We start from the raw sequence: 24607 nt of genomic DNA, 5'->3' as shown, positions 1-24607 counted from the left end.
TACTTCTAATCTAAACGTTCCGTATTTCGGGAAAGTCAATTCCTCGTTCCCCTCTGTAATCTTACTCCAATTAGAAATCCACAGTATAGTATGCAACCCAACATTCGTAGCCATGTAATGAGCCGGTGTACCCTCTGGCGGGGCTTCTTCCCCGTAATAAAAGTTCCTTCTGTCCCTCTTAAAGATCGCTCTCAAACATTTAAAACACTTCATGTTCGAAATCTACTTTCTCGATTCCCTGCGCTTATTTACTTCCTGATGACAATCCACCAATCCTAGCGTGGTTCTTGCTAACTGGCCTATCACAGCGCGGTCTGTGTCAACCGACCTATCACAGCGCGGCTTCACACCAACCGACCTATCACAGCGTGGCTCTCTCTGACGTCACTCGTCCCCTTTGCAGCAGTTCAGCTCCTTTCTCAGCTCGTGTCCCGGTCATGCATGCGTCCAATTCATACTCTGAAAAATGATTACTTCCGACCAAGCGATCACTTTTCTTGACTGTACGCCCACAGTCTAACTGTAATTATCACCTCAACTGACGAAATGTCTTTCCGTAGACGTCCAGACAATCGCCTTACTGATAGGTTACTTACACACAGTAACTTCCGACCAGCGTCCGTTACTCATACACTCACTCTTGCATTCCCCCTATCACGGTCCTGCGGGCGATCAATGGTACCTCATGACCCCCTTCACAACGGTTGACAATTACTCTGGATGTCCGATACACCCGAACCACTTAAGCTCTTCTCTGAACTTAAGATTTTCACCAGGTTGCGCGCGCTCACAACCCTGCCTCAATCATACTACAGGCATTCAACTCCGCATGACATTACAACAAAAATACAACACAAAACACCGCAATCTGACAACGCATGACCCTTTATACTCACTCTCGACCGACTCTGCTGCTTTTCTCTCCCACACCGTCAACACCTTCTTCGGCAGGTGATTCTTCCTCTGGTCATCTCTCAATCTCTAGGGGCCTCGGGGTAATCTTAACCTAGTCTAGATCAGCTTCCTCTAGAAGGCAACCATCCTCTGCTACCAACTGGGAAGGCGGGATTTTCGATCTCTCATTTGCTTACTCTAGATCTAAATCCCCAATCAGGTCGACTGAATCTTTGTTGCCTGTCATAGAGTAAAAGCAATCCACTACCAGGTCAAGTAAACCAATAATTGGCACGACTCTGAAAAACCACTTACCACGAATCAGTTTTAAAGTTTTATTATAAAGCCAAAGATAATTGAAGATACAAGCATCTTAGTATAAAGTTCAAAAGATATACTGGCACCAATACAAACATGAATTCTCTGAACGATCTTAGTCGACAGAAAAATACCACTAAAGCCAATTCAAAGATTAACAGGTTAACAAGAATTGACACAAGATGTAACTTAAGCGTCATTTACAAAAGGTTAGACTGTCCCTACACTAGACTAAGTGACATCCCTACTTAACAGAATCTTAAGCTAAAAAGGTGTCAGCCGTGGTGACTTCCAAAGAAGTTCACTCACTCTTCTTAGTCTTTGGTGAAAATCTGTGCATTGCAGTCATGCCCTCTCTGCCTACCCATCCGCTCTCTAAGGGTCCTCAGGCCATCTGCTCTAACTCCACCCAGGGGTACTGTCCCTAATACAAAACCATAATTACAGTTGAAACGCCCCTCAGAGACGCCCCTCACGTACACCTCTCACGCGGTTTCGATTCTGGCTTTTTCCATACTGATACTCCTCTGGGCCTCTTGTTAGCGTTGACCTTGCTTCCCAGGCTTCTTCTCCTCCCGCCGGTACCCCCCAGGAAATTCCTGGATCCTCCTCCAGGCCTGTGCCTGTCTCCCCGGACAGAGCTCTATTCATCACGCTCTTGATTGAAACCCCCCTCGCACCTGCAAACAGACACCCATGGATTGGGCCCCAAATTCCAACCTCCAGCTATCTATTCAAGACATAAAACTTCGAACACGGTTGACAATTTATGCTTAACGAGACTCGATTTTAACTAACACGTGCAGATCAAAGAAGCAACTTTATCTTTCCAGGCCTACTAAATTACTTTGCAAGAGGCCTGCACTCTGTGAACCTTTATTTCTTAAACTAAAACGATTTCTAACCTATTACACTCTGGTTATATGAAACACTTCTATAAAACATAACTTCTAACATATAATCAATAATATTCTAAATAATATCAAATCCATCTTATGTGAAATATAAAGGCACGTTTTCGTTCTTCATACATTGCCATGAGGCCTGCACATTTCTACGTTTAGCAGCATCACATTTTCTTCTGCAGCAGCTGCATAACATGGAATCTAATATCATTTTAACATTTCTAAACACTACTACATTAGTTTCACACTCTACAATATGCTTTCTATATTGATTAAACATTCATGAGTATATGCATTTCTATATTTTTCGACACTTCTAAATGCTTTAGCTAAATACGTGCATCTAACTTGTAAGTTTGGCACACTTATACATTTTCCTCAGTTTGCGCTCTCTCAGTTGGAATATTATTAGTAGGTTAGATACATTTAGGGAAGGTGCTAAAGATGAGACTGATGTGAGAAGAATGTCAAGCAGCAGTGTTTCTGAGATTGACCTTAGGCTTCAACTGGGCCTAACTGGCCCAAACATGAAGATGTTACAGGAAGATGTCCTTAACCTACCTACCTTTGACCTTGATGCCAATGCTTTCACACTCCCTCCTCAGTGGTAAACATGAGTGGTATTCTGTGAGATACACCTCTTCTCTTGCCTGCAAGGGAAATCAGACTTTCATCCCTTCTCAAATAGATTTATTTTTTTGAAGCAGCCCATGTCCATGTAGGGGATAGGTTTTGCTTTCAAATATATATTTTCTGCTTTGAAAAATATGAGAGGGAGCATGCAGCAGTCCTCTGGACAACTCTCTGCTGTCCCGGGTCTGCCCAATATGATTCACAAAGGGCACGTTGTACAATATGGACAGCTTCCCCGTTGCCAATGAGGGGGCATGTTTACAGGGGCATTGCGTCACTGGAGTGTCACTTTTTATGACGCTCCGGTGGCGCAATGCCCTGCTTCATATTTACAATGCAGCACTAAGCCACTTTGTATGGCTTAACGTCGCATTGTAAATATTTCCCCCCTATGGCGTAGTTTTATGCGTCAAAGGGGCATGCAATGGGCATTACTGTGGCCGTACCCATGCAACACCCATTGCTTTTTGACACTGCCCCCGATTTACAAGGATGTGTATATGTGATAAGCATGGGCGAATTTTGCGAATCTCGCGTTCGCGAATTTTGCGGATTTGCGAACTCGCAATCCGCAAAATCCGCGAATTCCCGCAAATTTGCGGATTTTTTTTTTTTGTGTTCGCCCGTGTTTCTGCCAGTTCGCGAGGGTTTTTACAATTTCGCAATTTGCGAACTTACCTGTCGGGTCGCAAGTTTTGCGAACTTGTTGTTTCTACGTGTCCAGCCTGTTTAGAACACTCTTCTTCATCACTGACACTCTCTGTCACCACTGCCACTCTCTGACTACTCATGCCACCCTCTGGCCCACCCATGCCACCCTCTGTTTCATCACCACACCCTCTGGTTGTCCAGTGTACATTATTTTCGGCAAAGCAAAGCACACCTTCCCTGCCTCAAGTGACCTGAATTAATTTGGGGCTGATTAATGTGTCACAGAATATTTTTTTAGCTGGCACCTGCTTCCTTAGTGCTTCCTGATTAGTGATCTTTTGCACTTGCTAAGTGCTTTAATTGTTGCAAAATTAGTTACAACACCTGCCCTGCCCCAACTGACAATAATGAATTAGGGGCTGATTAATGGATTTTAACTTCCAGCCTGGCTCCTGCTTGTCTCTCTTAGCTGTAATTCAGGACCTTTGTGGCATATGTGTAACTATTCTGAGGTTCAGAGCAGGGTCACATAATAGTTGCAACTGGCAACTGAACTCTGGAGGGGCCCCTCAGGAAGCACTACAGGAAATGGCTACTAATGATGAGCCTGAACTTTTGAACCTGGTAAGTAGTTTCAGTTTTGCTAAGATCGTATTTCTGCAATTTAGCACTTACTCGCGGGGTGCGAAGTTGTACTGGCAAGCCGCGAACTCACGCGAACAGTGCGAGCAAGCCATAAAATCCGCTGCTCGCGGATTTGCGGATTTTGCGGGAGATTTGCGGATCTCGCGGATTGCGAATTTACCGAAAATCCGCAAAATCCGCGAGCGAAACGGATTTTCCGCCCATGCTTAATATGTGAGACAGTGCCAAAAATTGATGCCATTCAATAGGAGGTGTTACAGTGGCACAAAGAGGAGAAATACTTCGATTTCTCCTCTTTTTTTGCTCTTTATATGTGTACTATATTCTGCAGCACACATATAAGGAGCAAATTGCCTTTAATGGTTGTTTATGTTCAGGAAGGTGTACCTTCCTGCCCATAAACAAACACAGGCAACCCTTAACCATGGTGCAAGGGTGCCTATGTTGGCGCTGGGCAGCTTTTTTAGCAGAGGTGAGCACAGGGATGTGCTGCATTCTTGTTAATATGGAAAATACCTGCATTTTTTAAATAACGCAGCTCTGTGCAGCAGATTTGCTTGCAGCGCTGTGTCAATTTATTGTAAATGTACCGACCGGTATTTTCCCAACTCATGATCAATGGTATACATCCACAGTTATGGTTACAAACAATAGGCATATGCCATTGGAGTTTGCAATTAGTTGGTAATCCCCCTTTCACACACCCTCCTTGAATTTCTTTGTGTAATAAGTTGCAGAATCAATTTTCGGAGTCAGAATGGCTTTTTAAACTCATGGAAGGGCTTTAGTACATACCAAAGCATTTCCTGGAGTTGCAAACCCTGTGATTTAGTGACTTTCAGAGTCTGCAACTGCAAAAGAGCTTTTAACTGCATTTCCATTCGTGCAGCCACATTGCTATAAAATATTTAAGTGGCAACAATAGAGCCTTTAGTCACCTCCGCAGTAAATCATGGTTACTGTGTCTTAGTTGTAATAGTTTTTAGGTGAAAAACCAAGCTTCGCGGATGTTTCTATTTTAGTTAAACTTTGAAATGTCCTTTCATCTTCTCACTGATCTCCAAGCAATAATTTTCGCATTTTAAAACAGTTTTGGTCAATAAATTGGGCTAATGAACAGAGGCTACCATGTTTCTGAGCTGGTGGGCCTACCTTAATTTAGGCCAAAGGGATCTTTAATGTACAGGCATTGCTATGATATGTCAAGCATCATAAAGACACATCAAGTTATCTGGTTAAATCAACGACTATAGCTGTGACATAACAAGACTCCAGCTCTACATTTATTAATTGTATAGGCTATGACAATGCATACTTGTGCCTATTTATTAACTAGCAGTTGTAATTGGCTCCAAGGTGACATTCTTGCAAATAAATGTACCAGCTCTACAAGACACCCTTCACCTGTCCCTTTAAATAGTCAATTGCCTACTGAGGGAGCTTCTAAAAAGGCGTGCACTGGTAGCCATTGGTAGCATTCCTGTGAATGGCTGGACCCTCAACATTCCAAACAATATGTCTGTACTGACAAGCTGGTTATCTGGTTATTCAAGGACAGTTATCAAAGTGAGGTCATACCTTCTGGGTGACATTGATAAGCGAGAAGGGTTGTTAGAGGGCTTCCATTTCTTGGAAAGGAAGGCTTGATGTTCACTCGGCAGCAATTTGGAGTATCTCAGCTAGACCTCTGTTGAGGGCCAAATTGCCATGATTTATTCAGTCTTCGGTTGGTACAAGGGAGTTCATACACTAGACGGTGCCATTAAGCTCCATTGCACAAAGCTGACTAGATCATACTACTGATTGAATATCACCTACATATGTTTGAAACTCAAGGTTAAACCACTTGATGAGCCCATCTAGGGACAAGTATAGTCGATAGAAGGAAGAGAAGAGGAAAATCCTGGTCCTCTGACACATTTCAGTCGGGGGAATTCCTTTGGTACAGGAAAAGAGCAAGCATCATCTACTTTCAGCAATTTTAGAAGGAGAGTTTTTGCTGTAGTAAAGCAGAACTCAATGTGTTCAATCGGACTCTTGGCCAGTATAGAAATAGATATGGTCAGCCAGGTTGAACAATGCTGACTAATCAAAGAAAATAATGATAGGCTTATAGGCATTACATTTTTCTAGGTCAGATCTGCAACAAGTAGGAGAGTTGCAGGCGTGGCCAGTTCAGCTAAGAAAGGTGGGGCAGGGCAGGTGTTGGGAGTAGTTGCCAGACAACGGATTAGGGAAAATAATAGAAAAAATAAATAAAAGCACATACCTTGTGCTCGGTGCCTCCCTGAGTCAGCGATGAGGTGAGCGCAAGGTAAGTGTTTAAAATAAAATTATTTTGTGTTCCTTTTTTAATCATCTGGCGACTCCCCCCCCCCCCCCACCCGACCCCCCGGCTCCACCCCACCACTCTTACCTGGACGATCTGTGCCTGGAGTGTTCATTTACAGCCAAGGATGGGTCTGAATTTAATTGCTCATTGTCACAATGTGGCCTCTCCAGTAGCTCTGGAGGTTTTTCGTTGATAACCTCTGCTTGACCTTCCTGTGCGAGGATGGTTTGTGAAAGTATAGACTTGTACCTGGTTTTTAGATTGTTAAGAAGTTGGAGAGGAAACAATCAAGTTGAAGGTACTCAAGAAACAGGCGATTTTTTTTTTTTTAGATGAAGACAAAGGCATAGCGGGATCTGAAGGGGATCCAGAATGACCTGGCGATTTGATTGTTTGTAATGTTGAGAGCTGAAAGAGGGCGGGTTATAGAAAAGGTAGGAATAAGCAGAATAATATGGAAATATGTGATTGGAACACTTCTCATCATGGGTTTTATTTGCAGCATTGGGTGAGAAACAGTTCTAGTGGTGTTCGCACAAATTCTTTGGAGGCTGCTTTCGAGGTCATTTGGAGGTTTTGCTAGCGAGGGGACTTGTAGGCCTTGATAAAGAGTGGTTGACTGTGATGGGAAGAGAGATAAAAATGCTTGATATTTCACAGAACTGGGTAAATGGTGCTGTTTCAGTTTAATGCTTGGCAGGTTCAAGGGACTTTGCTGATTGCAGAACACTGTTGTTTCTTCAGGGGAGACATATTTCTATGAACACCCTCACATTTTCTATTAATCCTCCTCATCCTAGTAAGTAAGATCACCGGAGAACCATATGTTTGCTAATTGATAGGAAGATTTTGCATTCTTTGATTCAATAGCTAAGCCATTATTAAACATTGCAGCTCAAGAGTGCACCAAGGGCATCAAAATAGATAACTATGCAGGGCTGAATTGCCACTAACTTAACAGAACTTGTAATTCTGTTATGAGCATGTTAATCACCCCAGAGTCCTGCGGATTCTTTCATGTATCCAGTCCATGAAATATTAATATGTGAGGCACGTGGTGTTTACTCTAAATTAGAGATAAATATGTGTGCACAATTTGTGTTTATTAGTTTGAAGTAGTCTGTGCCTGCTACAGTAGTGTGCTGTCATCTTCATCATCATCATCATCTTCGGAAAATTAAAAAGAATAATAATCATACAAGTAAACATAAAATAGAAAAACAAATCATCACAGTCATACATGAATACACTTGTTATAAATGGGACACATAAATATCGATGTACTCTATAAAATGGGTCAGAAAAGGGGGTGGTGATGAACAGAGTGTCTGAATTAAGCAGACCACTCTTAACCAGTCCAAAGATCGGGGCTTGATCCATCACCGTTTTTTAGCTCACTGCACGATCCCAGATCAGAACCTGGCTACATGCAAATTAGTCTGTTCCTGTCCCAGTGCATGATGGGAACAGGGCAAACCAAACTACCAAGCCAATTCTTATACTGGGAAGGAAACAAGCTTCTGGGGACCAGTTTCTGGCATTTCAGCCGTCGTCGGCCCGGCTTGCTTGAATCCTGATGGTGCAGTGAGCAAGGGACTCACTTCTGAGTATACCCTGCCACACCTATAGTGGCCAAAAACAATTCAGAAAAGGGGGTGGTGATGAACAGAGTGTCTGAATTAAGCAGACCACTCTTACCCAGTCCAAAGATCAGGGCTTGATCCATCACCGTTTTTTAGCTCACTGCACATCCCAGCTCAGAACCTGGCTACATGCAAATTAGTCTGTTCCTGTCCCAGTGCATGATGGGAACAGGGCAAACCAAACTACCAAGCCAATTCTTATACTGGGAAGGAAACAAGCTTCCGGAGACCGGTTTCTGGCATTTCAGCCGTCGTCGGCCCGGCTTGCTTGAATCCTGATGGTGCAGTGAGCAAGGGACTCATGTCTGAGTATACCCTGCCACACCTATAGTGGCCAAAAACGATTCAGAAAAGGGGGTGGTGATGAACAGAGTGTCTGAATTAAGCAGACCACTCTTACCCAGTCCAAAGATCAGGGCTTGATCCATCACCGTTTTTTAGCTCACTGCACCACCCCAGCTCAGAACCTGGCTACATGCAAATTAGTCTGTTCCTGTCCCAGTGCATGATGGGAACAGGGCAAACCAAACTACCAAGCCCATTCTTATACTGGGAAGGAAACAAGCTTCCGGGGACCGGTTTCTGGCATTTCAGCCGTCGTCGGCCCGGCTTGCTTGAATCCTGATGGTGCAGTGAGCAAGGGACTCATGTCTGAGTATACCCTGCCACACCTATAGTGGCCAAAAACGATTCAGAAAAGGGGGTGGTGATGAACAGAGTGTCTGAATTAAGCAGACCACTCTTACCCAGTCCAAAGATCAGGGCTTGATCCATCACCGTTTTTTAGCTCACTGCACCATCCCAGCTCAGAACCTGGCTACATGCAAATTAGTCTGATGCTGTCCCAGTGCATGATGGGAACAGGGCAAACCAAACTACCAAGCCAATTCTTATACTGGGAAGGAAACAAGCTTCCGGGGACCGGTTTCTGGCATTTCAGCCATCGTCGGCCCGGCTTGCTTGAATCCTGATGGTGCAGTGAGCAAGGAATTCATGTCTGAGTATACCCTGCCACACCTATAGTGGCCAAAAACGATTCAGAAAAGCTTGTTTCCTTCCCAGTATAAGAATTGGCTTGGTAGTTTGGTCTGCCCTGTTCCCATGATGCACTGGGCCAGGGACAGACTAATTTGCATGTAGCCAGGTTCTGAGTTGGGATGGTGCAGTGAGCTAAAAAACGGTGATGGATCAAGCCCTGATCTGTTGACTGGGTATGAGTGTTCTGTTTAATTCAGATACTCTGTCCATCACCACCCCCTTTTCTGAATCGTTTTGTCCACCATAAGCGTGGAAGGGTATACTCAGCTGTGAGTCCCTTGCTCATTGCACCATCAGGATTCAAGCAAGCCGGGCTGAAGACGGCTGTAATGCCAGAAACCGGTCCCCGGAAGCTTGTTTCCTTCCCAGTATAAGAATTGGCTTGGTAGTTTGGTCTGCCCTGTTCCCATGATGCACTGGGCCAGGGACAGACTAATTTGCATGTAGCCAGGTTCTGAGCTGGGATGGTGCAGTGAGCTAAAAAACGGTGATGGATCAAGCCCTGATCTGTTGACTGGGTATGAGTGTTCTGTTTAATTCAGATACTCTGTCCATCACCACCCCCTTTTCTGAATCGTTTTGTCCACCATAAGCGTGGAAGGGTATACTCAGATGTGAGTCCCTTGCTCATTGCACCATCAGGATTCAAGCAAGCCGGGCCGAAGACGGCTGTAATGCAAGAAACCGGTCCCCGGAAGCTTGTTTCCTTCCCAGTATAAGAATTGGCTTGGTAGTTTGGTCTGCCCTGTTCCCATGATGCACTGGGCCAGGGACAGACTAATTTGCATGTAGCCAGGTTCTGAGCTGGGATGGTGCAGTGAGCTAAAAAACGGTGATGGATCAAGCCCTGATCTGTTGACCGGGTATGCGTGTTCTGTTTAATTCAGATACTCTGTCCATCACCACCACCTTTTCTGAATCCTATAAAATGGGTATCATAATTAGACTTGGATAAAAAGAAATCAGAAGCCATCACCTTAATATCCTCCCCTAACATTCAGAGCTATACACCTCCGTAAGAAACCGTGGCCCATTGAAACAAGTTTTATGTATTTGCTAAAAGTTGCAAGTATAACAAGCTTTGGCAAAGCCAATAGCTCTCGCCCTTGAAAAGCATTAGCAGACTTGTTAGCTTTGCCAATGATTTCGCAGGTACTTAACAACATCTGCAATAAATAAATGAATATATATATATATATATATATATATATATATATATATATATATAAATATATATATATATATACATATATTATTATTATTATTATTATTACATTTCTTATATAGCGCCAGAATCGACCCCCGAAGGGGTATCTCCGCGCTTGCCTTGGGAACCCGTCCTGGTTTTTCCCTGTGAGATAGCCCCTACAGGGCATCCCCAAGGTGAAAGCCAGGCATCCCGCCGCGGGGGGGCCGTTGTGGAGATTAAGCAAGCTTAATGCCCAGAGTTGCAGAGTGTGAACCCATGATTAGGTCAGGCACCGAAGCGAGAATTATCGAGTCCGTGGACATATGAGCTCAACACCCTGCCGCGTCGGGAATCGAACCCTGGTCCCGGGTCTGACCTCTGCTTCAGGGTCTGCCTGCTCTAACCAGTGAGCCACACTATATGTATATATATATCGCCGAGTACTCCACATAACCTCCGGCAAGCAGCTCAGCAACGCCGGCGAGAAAGGAGATGTACCACAGGTTCAGGTGCGATGATTTATTTAGCACAAACAGAAACAGCTACGCGTTTCAGGCTACACGAGCCCTTGTTCACACTGCAAATCAGTAACGTTTTTGTTGCTTTTTTTTATATGCATAGGAGTGCTCGCCCTCAACAGTGACATCATAAATCACATGATCATAAAAAGAGACACCATACTATATTTCGTGATCTCTCTTATTTAAAAAAACATATTAAAGCCATCTTTATATTTTCCTGCTTAAATGCAAAGAGTATATAGGTTTGTTCAATCAGGTTCAATACAACGTTATATAGAATTTCAAACGTTGTTAACATTGTATTTCGCTCTCATTATGTCTATATAAATACGTACAACAAAACCTGATACAGTAGAAAAATATATACATATATATGTTTATATTAATATACTCATTAATATATTTCTCTCCTAATATCCCTGATTATTTTTTACAGAGATAAAAGATATATATATAAAAAAAACAAATATATATATATATATATATATATATATATATATATATATATATATATATATATATATATATATTGAATCGCAAATTAAAGCATCCAACCACGAGGAGAAGGGTCTGAAGAAATTACGAACGGATATGGATAGAAAACCTGGACAAACATGAGAATGCGGTGCAAGAACGTAAACAATGTAAATTTAGAAGGGATGAATGTGACTACGAGCAGGGAACCATATTCACATTTTCCAGATGCTTCGATGTATTAAGACAACAATTAGACACAAAAAAACAAACTATACTTGAATCTCTGAGCACCACCAAAAGTGAGTCTGAGTCAGATCTCAGTGAGGATGAAGAAAGACCAACATCATCTCGTCAAATATCTTTTTTAGACGAAATGAAGATGCTATATCAGGACCAACAAAATCCAAGGAGCAGAGGAAGAGGTCGTGAAACTGGAAGAACAAGGGCGAGAGGAAGAGGTGCACAGGCCCACAGAGAAAACGACGCAAGACAAAAAGAGGCCTCAGAAAGAACAAGAGGATATCATCTCCTCAACCGCACTGTATTGAAAAAGTAATGGACAGTGCCCTGCAAGCCAAAGACCCTGATTTAATCATCAATTTGTCAAAACACACGTTAACTGAAGCTGAACGCAGCCTATTGAACAAAGACCTAACATTTTGTCCAGAGAGACACCAGGACCAGGTGGAAACTAAAGTAGAAGTGTATAAGTACATCCGAAAGTTGAAGTTAAAGAAATTCTTTTCTAAAATGCCCCCAACCTCAGCTGAAATTACCACAACACTGGGAACAGCAATATTGGAGCAGGGGATGCAATATACGATAGCGGAAATCCAAAGTCTAAGAACGGCATATGAACTGGCTCATGAAATAAATGAATCAGAAATATAAGACACTCAAGTCTTAGAGGAAATGGGCATCAATGTGAATAGACATCTTCAAACAAGTTTTAAAAGTCAGTCTAAATGTTGTCCTGTACTTTATCCAGGCAATCGAGTGGATACTTTCCATGATCTAGTGGTGGCAGAACTGGAGGTCGTGGAAAATATGAAACATGGTCACAAAAAAGAAAATCTACCCTTTAAGGAACGTCAAGCACTTAAAGCATTGAAAAACAACAGTATGATTGAAATCAAGCCAGCTGATAAGGGCGGCAACACAGTTATCTATATCTCTACTAATATAATAAAGAGAGAGACCAAACCTTTGAGGCGGGTAATCCCGGGAACCACAGCACCAATCACACCACCCAATACAGCGTTGGAAAGGGCAGTTGCAGCAGAAGGACATAGGCTATGCAAACGCCCAACATATACATTTAAAAGGTAAAAGAACCGTGCCAGCAAAGTAGTCCCTTGTGGGCGTGTCTGCGTTGTGCTGTGGGCGTGTGCTGTGGGTGTGACAAACGCTGGGGGCGTGTGGTACGTTCTGCCCTTCATGCCATGTCTAATATCGTGTGCTGTGGGCATGTGCTGGGGGTGTGGGCGTGTGCGGGGCGCAGGATTATGGAAAAAAAAGTGAGCGTTGTGTCCAATATCTCATTGTTTTTTCTTCCCAGGTTCTGTACATTCCAGCTCCGGGTGTGCTTGCCCCCCGCTCCCAGTGACGTGCACCTGCTTTACTATATGGAGGGCAGGCATGGCGCTATTCCCAAGGGCCGGCAGGAGCGCAAACAGGGGCCATTGTGCAGGAAATTTAATCTCGCCTTAACTTCCGGTGACGCCTGAAGCGCTCACTTGAGATTTTCCACTTCTGTTGAGCACAGGCCTCGCGCCACGCACATCCGGACACAAGGCCCGCCTCCACGGAAATAGCAAGAAAGGGACTATCCCTCCCCCGGAAATATGTGATGATATTCCGCAAACCAACATCCCGCATACCATCATTCCGCAATTTTTATAACGCGGGACTATCACTCCGCAAAGACATCATTTCTAAAACTTTTACAACACATATGACTTTATCACGCATGCCATTATAACGCAAATGCATGTGTGGTAAAGTCATATACATTGTAAAAGTACATTATTAAAACATCAAATATATGTTTATATATATGTGTATTTATATATATATATTCACTGAAAAAAACATAGGTTTAACACACGTTATAGTTAGGAATTAGCATTTAAAAAACCTTTGAAATTCACTGAAAAAACCATAGGTTTGACACACGTTATAGTTAGGAATTAGCATTAAAAAACCTTAGAAATTCACTGAAAAAACCATAGGTTTAACACGAGTTATAGTTAGCTGGACATTTTACTCATATTAAACCATTGAAATTCCCCCGTTATAGTTAGTTGTACTCACTATAACTCGCGCGCCCGCAATCCACTGCTGATGATGTCACATATTACATCATTCATGACATGGTCAGTGACATCACTGATGACATCACTGATGACATCATCCAGTGAATGTGGTTTACTTTGATATTTAAATATGTATTATAAATACACTACTTTGCATTGAAGAATAAGTGGATATATAAATATAAATATGTGACTGGTGGATTTAGTAACAGTGTCATTGATTGTTTCCTTGATTAATTTGCAGAGTCTCACTATATATAATGTGTAGTTATTAAACTGTGTGAAAGTCTTTATTGCTTTGTCTTAATTGGTATATTAAAGACTATGGGCCAGATGTAGGTAAATCATATTTAACGACTCTTAAATACCGAATTTTACCGATTCGGTATTTAAGAGTCGGTAAATATGAAGGGGGGAGATGTAGGTAATTCCAAATTGAGAATTACCGAATCGATAGGATTCGGTATTTACTGATTCGGTAAATACCGAATCGGTATCGCCCATTGATTCCTATGGGCCATGAAGCCCATAGGAATCAATGGGCAATACCGATTCGGTATTTACCGAATCGGTAAATACCGAATCCTGCAAGGGTGCAGGGGGTGTCTCTTTGACACCCTCTAGCACCCCAATTCCGGACTTGCGTGCCATGTGGCACACAGACATGCCCTAAGGGCATGTCTGTGTGTCACATTGCACAGGTGTGCATGCACTCATGTGCATGCACACCAGGATTCGGTATTTTACCACCCAATTGGATTGGGTGGTAAAATACCGAATCAGAAAGGCCTTTGGGACTCAGAAGAGTCCCACCTACATCTGGGTTTTACCGAATCGGTAAAATTACCGATTCGGTATTTTACAGAATCGGTAAATTTACCGATTCGGTAAATTTACCGAATCTGTAAAATGATGCCCCTACATCCCAATCACCAAATACCGGTCGGTAGCGGCCGAATTCGGCCGTTACCGACCGGTATTTGGGCTCCTACATCTGGCCCTATATTCGTTATTGGTTTCTTAACTGAGTTTTTGTATGGGTAAATGAATGTCTATGTGGTTTGGTGGGGGGTGTGTAATTGCCTAAAAATGTGTGAATAGTTTATTCAGTAGGTAAATGAGGTTAGGACTACATGTTATAACCCTTGTTTCAGTGAGTGTATATGTTTATGGGTGTGGTTGTGATGAAAAATGTCTCTCAATAGTATATCTCGTTTAAATTTTAAAAAAAGCAGTGTATGTTACAATTATATCTAATTAACTGAGCCTAAGACTTGATAAATGTATATTTCTAATAGTCATTTTATAACACATTAAGTGTGTGTTACTGTCTATATAAATAGATGAAGTGGTGTTTGTATAAGTGTGTTGGTGAGTAACTGTAGGTATGATTCGCATAAGTCAATAAGATGTTTTTATAAGTGTTTACAATGTGTGCTGGTGTGTAATGTTGAAATAGGCTTATAAGTATATTTCATAGTGCTCTGTTGATTATTCACTGCATATAACACTGAATCTATAGGTAATTGATTAGATGTGTGTATAGTTCTATGAATAACTGAGTGGGTGTTTAGAAATTTCTATGGGTGTGTGAATGGTTTCAAATATGGCACTTTCTATTTTACAATGAGTGATGAAAGATTATACTAGTGTGTGATGAGGTGTATTTGATTGTCACTGGATGATGTCATCAGTGATGTCATTTGAGATGTCATCAGTGATGTCACTGACCATGTCATGAACGATGTAATATGTGACATCATCAGCAGTGGATTGTGGGCGCGCGAGTTATAGTGAGTACAACTAACTATAACGGGGAAATTTCAATGGTTTAATCTGAGTCAAATGTCCAGCTAACTATAACTCGTGTTAAACTTATGTTTTTTTCAGTGAATTTCTAAGGTTTTTTTAAATGCTAATTCCTATCTATAAAGTGTGTCAAACCAATGTTTTTTTCAGTGAATTTCAAAGGTTTTTTAAATGCTAATTCATAACTATAACGTGTGTTAAACCTATGGGTTTTTCAGTGAATTTGCAAGGTTTTTTAAATGCTAATTTCTAACTATGAAGTGCGTGAAATCTACGTTTTTTTCTGTGAATTTACAAGATTTTTAAATGCTAATTCTTAACTATTACGTGTGTGAAAGTGATGATTTTCTAGTGAATTTCCAATATTTTAAAAATGCTAATTTGTAAATCATTTTTTTAAATAAATTTACTTTTTAACAAACTGTAGTGTAGTTCCTATATTCCCAATAGGCTCTGCGCATTGGAATAACATAAACAGCAGTGTAGACGTAGGACTGAGGTCATCTAGGTCTCTACTGACTATGTTAGACTTAATTAGTTTTTTGCCAGCTAGCTCAGAGGTCACTAGAAACTTTCTCGAATGAATAGGGAGGAGTTAACTTCCCTGATTTAGACAAGAAGGGATTAGCTTCTGACAACCATATAACATGACAACTTTGCTCCCCCAGAATAAGGAGTGTATCTCCAGAGTCGTGTGAAAACAATAGACAGCTATTTCACTCAGTCAATCGCGCAGGCTTAGTTCCACCAGAGTGCAGAGAAATACAAAGACGGGCGTTTTCAATAAAAGGTGTTATTTTATTGAGCAGTCTTCTTTCTCATGCAAGAGAAATGAATTGCCACAATTGCAATACTTATCATGAAATAAAGTGCGTACAGTAAAAGGAGTATTATAAAATAATACCGTAAAAGCATTGATATGGTTTCTTAGCCATATGACACTTTAAAACGGATAAAATATTTACATACATAAAAACATTGACTAACAAACTCAACTAGTGCTTCTAAGATACGCCTACCCCGGTGTACCTGACCTAAGCCTAATACGTGGGAAGGAGTAAGTAAGTTGCAGTTTTAAGTTAAGTTGGGTTTTTTGCCAAGAATCTGAATCAAGAATTCTCTCTAAGGTTTGAATCAGCTCCGTACCTTGGTTATAGAATGAAGGAGGTCTTGTATCTCGTTTCTCAGGACTTGATCTCCCAGCAACCCGCGAGGGTGACTGGAAACACCGGAGCTGGATTTCTTGGCGTGAGAAAAGGCAGCTTCTCCAGTGTGTCAAAGGGGAGGGGCCGCTTCCTTCGGCTCTCGCATCAGCTGGGCTTCGGATAAGTAGATAGCCGCTCTGCTCCATACCACTGTGTGTTTGCTTAAGGCAAGTGTTGGTTTATTTATACCTGGAAGGTGCCGTGTTTGACGTAAGGTTGGACATAAGACGTCAATAAAAGATGTCACTAAGAACTGACTGTTCCTTTAGTGCTCGCAGGAGTTCAATGACAAATCAAAACAAAGACATGGGGAATTCCCAGGTTACTGAAGGTTTGGTGTGTCGAAAGAACTCGTTGTGCTCTCTAGGAATCTAAGGAAGTAGCCTTGCCGTATTTGGGCTGCGTGGGCTATGGCTGAATATGGGTAAGATTTGTATGCCTTCATTAGGACATGATTTATCATAACCGCATAAGGGCATGAATCTGGAATATTTAATTAGGGTCCTAGATACATTCACAACAAAACTGCCTTTGTATATTGTAATACATTGACTGTATTATGTAATATGCAACAGCACATGTATTTTTTATGATTTCCATAAAGTTGAACACTATACTCTACATCTTCAATCCACATGTAAACAGTCAAATTTGTATTTTTTTTGTGTGTTTTTTTTCGCTGGTGCACGCACCTCGCAATTTTTTTAAAAAAAAGGGTTTTTTTGCCCATTGGGGTTCTTCTCGGATCCCCTAAGAAGGTCTAGGGGTTCAGGGGGTCTCTACCTTCCCTCCTTTTCATGTTTTCAAACTTTTATGAAAATCGGGCAAAACGCCATTTTGAAGCGACGTGCGTGACCGGGTGCGCGCACCATGTGCGCGCCCACCAGCGCGCACGTCAAGTCATGTGATTCGAAAACAATACTTTTCATTGGTTCATAGTAATTTCTGTCCTAGAATCTTCAAAAACGATGTAATATGTGACATCATCAGCAGTGGATTGCGGGCGCGCGATTTATAGTGAGTACAACTAACTATAATGGGGGAATTTCAATGGTTTAATATGAGTAAAATGTCCAGCTAACTATAACTCGTGTTAAACCTATGTTTTTTTCAGTGAATTTCTAAGATTTTTAAATGCTAATTCCTAACTATAACGTGTGTCAAACCTATGTTTTTTCAGTGAATATCAAAGGTTTTTTAAATGCTAATTCCTAACTATAACGTGTGTTAAACCTATGGTTTTTTCAGTGAATTTGCAAGGTTTTTTAAATGCTAATTTCTAACTATGAAGTGCGTGAAACCTATGTTTTTTTCTGTGAATTTACAAGATTTTTAAATGCTAATTCTTAACTATTACGTGCGTGAAAGTGATGATTTTCTAGTGAATTTCCAATATTTTAGAAATGCTAATTTGTAAATCATTTTTTAATAAATTTACTTTTTAACAAACTGTAGTGTAGTTCCTATATTCCCAATAGGCTCTGCGCATTGGAATAACATAAACAGCAGTGTAGACGTAGGACTGAGGTCATCTAGGTCTCTACTGACTATGTTAGACTTAATTAGTTTTTTGCCAGCTAGCTCAGAGGTCACTAGAAACTTTCTCGAATGAATAGGGAGGGGTTAACTTCCCTGATTTAGACAAGAAGGGATTAGCTTCTGACAACCATATAACATGACAACTTTGCTCCCCCAGAATAAGGAGTGTATCTCCAGAGTCGTGTGAAAACAATAGACAGCTATTTCACTCAGTCAATCGTGCATGCTTAGTTCCACCAGAGCGCAGAGAAATAGAAAGACGGGCGTTTTCAATAAAAGGTGTTATTTTATTGAGCAGTCTTCTTTCTCATGCAAGAGAAATGAATTGCCACAATTGCAATACTTATCATGAAATAAAGTGCGTACAGTAAAAGGAGTATTATAAAATAATACCGTAAAAGCATTTATATGGTTTCTTAGCCATATGACACTTTAAAACGGATAAAATATTTACATACATAAAAACATTGACTAACGAACTCAACTGGTGCTTCTAAGATACGCCTACCCCGGTGTACCTGACCTAAGCCTAATACGTGGGAAGGAGTAAGTAAGTTGCAGTTTTAAGTTAAGTTGGGTTTTTTGCCAAGAATCTGAATCAAGAATTCTCTCTAAGGTTTGAATCAGCTCCGTACCTTGGTTATAGAATGAAGGAGGTCTTGTATCTCGTTTCTCAGGACTTGATCTCCCAGCAACCCTCGAGGGTGACTGGAAACACCGGAGCTGGATTTCTCGGCGTGAGAAAAGGCAGCTTCTCCAGTGTGTCAAAGGGGAGGGGCCTCTTCCTTCGGCTCTCGCATCAGCTGGGCTTCGGATAAGTAGATAGCCGCTCTGCTCCACACCACTGTGTGTTTGCTTAAGGCAAGTGTTGGTATATTTATACCTGGAAGGTGCCGTGTTTGACGTAAGGTTGGACATAAGACATCAATAAAAGATGTCACTAAGAACTGACTGTTCCTTTAGTGCTCGCAGGAGTTCAATGACAAATCAAAACAAAGACATGGGGAATTCCCAGGTTACTGAAGGTTTGGTGTGTCGAAAGAACTCGTTGTGCTCTCTAGGAATCTAAGGAAGTAGCCTTGCCATATTTGGGCTGCGTGGGCTATGGCTGAATATGGGTAAGATTCGTATGCCTTCATTAGGACATGATTTATCATAACCGCATAAGGGCATGAATCAGGAATATTTAATTAGGGTCCTAGATACATTCACAACAAAACTGCCTTTGTATATTGTAATACATTGACTGTATTATGTAATATGCAACAGCACATGTACTTTTTATGATTTCCATAAAGTTGAACACTATACTCTACATCTTCAATCCACACGTAAACAGTCAAATTTGTATTTTTTTTTGTGTGTTTTTTTTCGCTGGTGCACGCACCTCGCGATTTTTTTTTTTAAAAAAGGGTTTTTTTGCCTGTCGGTGTTCTTCTGGGATCCCCTGAGAAGGTCTAGGCGGTCTCTACCTTGCCTCCTTCTCACGTTTTCAAACTTTTATGAAGATCGGGCAAAACGCCATTTTGAAGCGACGTGCTCGACCGGGTGCGCGCACCTCGCAATTTCTTTATTTTAAAAAAAGGGTTTTTTTGCCCGTCGGGGTTCTTCTGGGACCACCTGAGAAGGTCTAGGGGGTCAGGGTGTCTCTACCTTGCCTCCTTTTCACGTTTTGAAACTTTTATGAAAATCGGGCAAAACGCCATTTTAAAGCGACGTGCGTGACCGGGTGCGCGCACCATGTGCGCGCCCACCAGCGAGCACGTCAAGTCATGTGATTCGAAAACAATACTTTTCATTGGTTCATAGTAATTTCTGTCCTAGAATCTTCAAAAACCCCACCCACTTCCCTCACTATTTGTTTCACTCTCGTGGGAGAAGGAGCTTTTCCAGCTTTCCTGAGAATTTTCAGAAATGGTAGAAAGACAGGATTCATCTTCTGATTCTGAGGAAGAATATCGGCTACCTCAAAGAAAAGGGAAAGAATCATTCATTTGGAAATGTTTTACTTTTCCAGAAGGGCTTAAAGAAGTGAATGCCCCTAAAGTCACATGCACTATATGTGGCTCTGTTCTCTCAAGGGGAAACCTTTCAAAAAAATACTCCTTCTCTATACACACAATAATAAGGCATGTTAGACAAGTGAACCCTGTGCAATTTGCACAAGCATCAACAAGAGCCCTGGCCATGCAAATGCCACCAGCTGTGGCCAGCACATCATCAGCACAACCACCTCCATCTCCATCCACTGCAGAAATGGATTTAAGACCATTCTTCAGAAAAGTGCACATGAGATGCAACAAGTGCTTTGAAATTATTGTGTATGGGGAGCAGAGTCTCACTCTGATTCAGCTGAGAATTAATGAACACCAATGCTCCCAGAGAAGATGATTTTTTTTTGTTTTTGATATATTTTGTTCCTGTTGAACAGTTTTGCAGTTGAAGATTCCTGTTTACGTTTGAAAAAATATATATATATAAAACTTTTAAAGAAAAAAAATATATAAAACAATAAAACAAAAAAAAAGTTCTTTTCAGAACTAACTTACTTCTCCAAAAAGAGCTGTATTTTTTACACAATGTGTCATTATTTGTTTGAATGAATGTGTAGTGTATAAATGAATGACTGAAATGACTGAGTGTGGGGAGGAAGGGACTAAGGGAATGAGTGAAGAAAGGAGAGTATGGTGAGTAAGGAAAGGTGAGTTAAAGAGTGAATAAAAGAAAGAGACTAAGGGTAGGGGAGTGAGTTAAGGGGAGTGAAAAAGTAAGGGAAGGGCACTAATGAAAAGAGAGTAAGGGAGGGGGAGTGAGAGAAGGAGAGCGGGGGGGAGACAGGGAAGGAGTGTAAGGGATGGAGAGAGGGAAATAGAGTAGGGTAAGGGGAGTGAAAGTAAAAGAAGTGGAGTGATGGTAAGGGAAGGGGTATGAGGATGATAAAAGGGAGGTAAGTGAAAGTGAGAAGTGGGGAGTGAGTGAGAGAAAAAATGAGTGAGGGAATGGAAGGACTTAGCAAAGCGTAGAAAGGGAAGGGACCTGAGGATTTAAATGAGTGAAACAGAGTGAGGGAAAGAGAGCGGAAAAGACAAGAGGGGCGAAATACAGACAGGAGGAAAGGTTAGACTGAGTGAGACACAGGGAGAGGAGGAGAGAAACATGTAGAGAAGATGAGTGAGTGAGTAAATGAAAGGGAGTTAGCAAAAGGGAACACATGAACACATGAACTAAGCAACTTATTCAGCCAGATTCATCTAAAATGAATCTTGAAGCACAGTGTTATCTTAGACACATGACAATATGCCACACAGAGGGAGAGCTATAGTGCATACAGAAAAGAACATGATAGCCTCCCCACTCAATCATCTAAGTGTCCCCCACAATGTGAGTAAAAGTGATCTTTAACCAGTATGAAGATTACTGTGCCTCCATCTGCCCGTCTGGCTGAGTGTCCGCAGTGTCCTCTCTAGTGTTTCTAAAGTTATTATATAGACCCCAGAAGTTCTTCGGGCGGCTCGTGGGGGGGAGAAGCTCGCTGTAGTGTTCCGATTGGTTGCAGCAGTATAACATGTCACTAGCCCACCTTTTCTTCGTTGGTGTTGGGCCTCTCATCCAGCACCGTGCTACCGCACGTCTGGCTAGTAACAAGCCCATATCTGTCAATCGTCGTATCGCCACTGGCAATTCCCTGGAGTGTCCTAGCAGCGCCAGGGCCGGGTCCGTGGGTAAATCATAGTTTAATATTTCACCCAACTCCACTATCACCGTCTCCCAGAACTCGTGTATCCTGTGGCATCCCCACGCCATATGGAAGAAGTCAGCAATAGGCGCATGGCACCTCTCACACTCAGGAGATTGCCGAAGACCATATCGGTGAAGCCGCTCCGGAGTATAATACACCCTTTGCAGAAATTTAAAGTGGATCAACTGGTGTCTTCCATTTAAGGACAACTTTCTAGTGCTCGTACAGCAGTATTTCCACATGGTGTCATCTATCGTGATCTGTAAATCCCTCTGCCAGGCAGGCCTGGCCTTTGAGGGTTCCTGCGCCCTGTGTGGAGTAATTGCCTTGTATAGGTGTGCTGTCATGTTACGTGATTGTTTCGTTTTAATAACACAGGACAGCTCTGGAAACTCCGGTGGCTCCTCCAGATCCGGGCCCAAAACTTCCTTCAAAGCACTGCGGACTCTATGGAACTGAAACCGCTGCAGTAGCGATGTACCGTCCGATGCCTGGGTCACCTGTTCCCAAGTTTTTACTTTGCCGTCTACAAACAGCTCACCGGCCGTCTCAATTCCCAACTCATGCAGCGCCCGGACCACGCCCCTCTCCTCGACAGGCGATAGCCATTGCATCCCTTCCACTGCTATTAGAGGGGAGTAAATCAATTCGCCTCCTTTGGCCCTCAACAACGAGTACCATGCATGTTTTGTAGCAGTAATCGAGTCTAGCACTCCTATTCTACGGTCCACGGGGGTGCATATTGTGGGCGGGAGAGGGTCTGCAAATAGTTGTTCCATCCTCACATGTGGGATGTTTTCTTCACCGTGAATCCACGTGTGCAAGTGGGCAGCCTGTGCGACTCTATAGTAACGTTCCAGGTCTGGAGCTCCCAGGTCACCTAGCTCGTACGGGAGCATAAGCGTGTTCCATTGCACCCTCGGCTGTTTCCCGCACCAGGCTAAGCGAACCATAAGTTTCGTCAAGTTTCTGAAGAAAGCCTTCGAGAGTATGATGGGCAAAGTGTTGAACAGAAAGAGGAACCGGGGTAACACCACCATTTTCATGATGGCTATACAACCCATCAATGACAGTGGGAGTCTGCACCACTTCTCCACATCGTCCTCACATTTACCAAATGCCACGCCGTAGTTCTCACGGAACAATACCTCTGCGTCCGTGTGGATCATTATTCCTAGGTATCGCACCGGGTCTGTCGACCAATGTAGTGGGTATTCCATTTCGAAGTGGTTTCTCACCGGGGGCAGCGGGAACACCACCGATTTATCCCAATTAATCTTGAGTCCAGAAAGCGCCCCAAAGCGCACCACCTCACGCAACACAGAAGTCAGGTTCGTCTCCGGGTTACATACATAAAGTAGTGTATCGTCAGCATAGGTCGAGATTACAATCTTATATGTTGGGAAGCTAACTCCACGGTACCAGTGATACTCCCGCAGTGCACAAGCCAGTGGCTCAGCAACCAGTGCGTAAGGCAATGGAGATAGTGGGCAGCCCTGCCTCGTGCCCCTGCTAATTTCGAATGGATCAGAAACACGGTCCCCTATGCGTATTCTGGCCAATGGCTTCCAGTACAATGCATCAACCATTTGCAAGAACGGTTCCCCTAAGCCGAGCCTTCGTAAAACCCTCAGCATGAACGGCCACTCTACGGAGTCGAAGGCCTTCTCCATGTCTAGGAAGATGGCAACAGCCTTTGTATCCTGCCTTACGTGCTGTAAGGTCCCCAACACTGTGCGAATGTTGTAGGTCAGGTTCCTTCCAGACACAAAGCCAGACTGCTCTAGAGCCACCAATTCAGGCGCTATTAGAGCAAGTTGTGTGGCTAGAACCTTGGCGTATAGCTTTGCATCTACATTCAGCAGAGACAATGGTCTGTACGAGCCGCAAACATTAGGGGGCCTTCCGGGTTTTAAAATTGTGACTATTAAGGCCTCTCTTATTGACTGTGGCATACAGCCCTCCTCGCACACCTCATCAAAGAGAGTGGATAGGTGAGGGATAAGTTTATCTTTGAACGCCTTATAAAACCCCACTGTTAGTCCATCCGCCCCAGGGGCGCTGTGCGCGCGCATACTAGCCAAAGCTTCTGATATCTCGTCTGCCTGTATTGGGGACATTAGAAACTCTCGATCAGATTGTGTTAAGAATGGCAATTGTATGTGCTCTAAGTCATACATGTCTGCCTCTAGGTTTTCGGTCTTTGAAGTGTACAGGCCGGAGTAATAGTCTCTAAACTCCTTCAGGATCTCATCGTCTGTCGTGACCACGTTCCCTGAAGCCGTTTCAAGTTTGGTCAATTTCGGGGCCCTCCTGCTGTTGCGCAGTATTTTAGCTAACAGAGAGCTTGGGCGCTCGTTTTCTCCGTAAGTTCTCGCTGTCACGTATTTCCCCATATGACATATTTCCCTGTCCGCCTCCTCATTAAAGTCCGAAATAAGGGACCTGATGTTATCTGCTATAGCAGGATCCGTGTCCGTCAGCTGTTGTTTCTCTAAATCGGCCAATTGTGACTCAAGGTAGCTCAGGCGCTAGCGTATAGCTTTTAGAACACTTGAGTGTTTGGCCATAGCTACCCCTTGGATAAATACCTTGAACGCTTCCCACACTGTGTGGCAGCTATCAACAGAGCCAATGTTCTTTTCAAAAAAGAGATCTATTTCCGCTGCTAGTTCCCCTCTGAAGGCGTCGTCAAGCAACGAGTACGGGGGAAAACGCCATGTAAAGGGAGGAATCCTACGTATCGGTGTCTCC

The sequence above is a fragment of the Lissotriton vulgaris genome, chromosome 6 (assembly GCF_964263255.1).
Source record: "Lissotriton vulgaris chromosome 6, aLisVul1.2, whole genome shotgun sequence".
NCBI lineage: Eukaryota > Metazoa > Chordata > Amphibia > Caudata > Salamandridae > Lissotriton > Lissotriton vulgaris.
Note: the sequence above shows the minus strand (reverse complement) of the source record.